Source organism: Gadus macrocephalus, chromosome 8 (genome assembly GCF_031168955.1).
Source record: "Gadus macrocephalus chromosome 8, ASM3116895v1".
Lineage (NCBI taxonomy): Eukaryota > Metazoa > Chordata > Actinopteri > Gadiformes > Gadidae > Gadus > Gadus macrocephalus.
Window position 1 is genome coordinate 5,273,363 of NC_082389.1, and position 2,187 is coordinate 5,275,549.

The 2,187-nt window shown below is 45.6% G+C and overlaps 1 protein-coding gene across 1 annotated transcript in view; it reads right to left on the bottom strand.

Moving 5' to 3' along the window:
• Positions 1-414, bottom strand: part of tnr (tenascin R (restrictin, janusin)) — a 126,884-nt gene extending 126,470 nt beyond the window's left edge. The window contains 1 exon segment of the mRNA XM_060058372.1: positions 1-414. This exon segment is cut by the window's left edge and continues 14 nt beyond it. The gene's annotated coding sequence lies outside the window, so the exon portion shown is untranslated.
• Positions 415-2,187: the final 1,773 nt, after the last annotated feature.

Consider the following 2,187-nt stretch of genomic DNA (forward strand, 5'->3'; position numbering starts at 1 on the left):
CCAGCGAACAGCTTCAGGAGAACCGGCTCCGGCTGGTCTTCCACTGTGCGCTCTGTCTTCCGCTCTCTCTCCGTCTCTCTTCTTCTTCTACTTCTTCTTCTTCTTTTATCGGGTATTTACTCTTCCCTCCCGTACCTCTCTACTCCGTCTGGTCCTTGTTGGCGGGGTCCTCTCTCTCTTACTCTCTCTCTCTGTCTCTCTCTCTCTCCCGCGGCGGTACAGATGTCCTAGAGGGCTCGCTCTCCTCCCGGGCGGTGTGGCGTAAAGGGCATCGATCTCGCGGCCAAGTGGTACGCGGGGTCCCCGCTGCTTTCACGAGACTCGCTTTCCGCTCTGCGCTCTGTTCTTCCTCTCCAACCTCGGCTCAATGCTGCCTCTCTGACTCTCGGCTGCGGTGTGGGGAATAAAGAGGATGGGCAGCCTGTCTGTGTGCCCTGCGTTCCGTGCGCGCGCGCGCGCGCTCTCTCTCTCTCTCTCTCTCTCTCTCTCTCTCTCTCTCTCTCTCTCTCTCTCTCTCTCTCTCTCTCTCTCTCTCTCTCTCTCTCTCTCTCTCTCTCTCTCTCTCTCTCTCTCTCTCTCTCTCTCTCTCTCTCTCTCTCTCTCTCTCTCTCTCTCTCTCTCTCTCTCCTCTCTCTCTCTCTCTCTCTCTCTCTCTCTCTCTCTCTCTCTCTCTCTCTCTCTCTCTCTCTCTCTCTCGATCTGTTTTCTGGCTCTGCTAGTGCAGCCTCTAGTGGCCAGTTGGTCCTGCTGCTTCTCATAGACCTGGGTCAATGTATCGCCTCCCATTACACCCGATCTTTCTTAAACAGAGCACTGGTTTGAACAATTGAAACATAAAAAATAAAATAAAATAAATCCTAAACAAAGTTCAACAATGCTAGAATCAACAGCAATAATTAAAGAACACAATGAGGAAAAATGTTAACATATTTTCTATTAAATGCATCTGTCTTCATATAGATCCTCTCAATGACATTAATTCGAATGGTTAAATGGTTCATTTTGATTCTCAAATAAAATACATTATAATCTATGCATACACAAAAGTATACAATCAGGGAGCTTCTCCCTCAAATGTAACATGAATATGCATATTGGTAAGGCTGCATATATTATCTATCCATAATTGTTTTGGCTTCACATTCATCCCATACATTTATGCCACTTGTATCATGTGAGACATAATCCCTCCCAGCTCGCTGCGGGTTTGGGCCTACCTTTACATTCTAGCTTTTACTTACAGTATTGAACCATTCCTCTCTCAGGCGAAAGCTACAAGTTTCAGTTTCATATCCAAGGTGCTGTTGTATCCTGGACGGTGTCACAGGGTGACAGAAGTGCTGTGAGGTAGGAAATTGACACTGGGAGGGTGCGGCGCCACAGACTTAAGTGCCCAGAGAAAGACTTACCTCCTACGACCTTAACTTAGACCGTTCCAACTATTAACCATCACATTGTTGATTGAAAATAGTAATTTTTCCGCATAGGTGGTTTGCTCGAAGCTGCTACCATCGTTATAACCCTCCAAGGGCTGAGAAGATCCCTTGGAGGTAGGTCTATTTAGGGGGGGGGGGATTAAAAAGTGCAAGCTAATAAGTGGTCATATTAATGTGACTTTCTGTGCTAATGTCAAACCGGAGCGATATGGGTCCAATACTGCAAGCGGCATAAGAATGGATGAAGGAATGGAAGGCATATAATGTGTCCATTTTAATTAATGTTTAGGGAAGATTATAATAATCTCTATCCAAGAATATAAATATCAAATACAGCAGTGATCCATTAGAAAAGGCCACAATTGATCAGGGCCATGCGGGGTCAAACATGGTAAAAAAAAAAAAATGTTAAGCCGCATTATTTATGCATGCTCGTATACCAAACAATGCAGCCGTGCCTGAGAAGGTGATGCCACAAAGTGCTGCCGCAGAGCTAAGTGAATGAATCACCCCTTTACTCCAAACCATATGATTATAGTTAAACGACGGTGGGCCTATTAGCGGCGTCAAAGCCATGCGACATATTGCGTTCCCAGCAGTTCAACAGATTGTGTGACCAATGAGTTCTCTGTGTTCAATCTCCAACGTGACAGGGCTCTGGCGTTAGTCGTGATCCATTGCAAAATGCCAAATGAGTTGTGATATCTCTAAATGTTTGCTCTCGCTTTTTGCACCGCTTATAATTATAAGT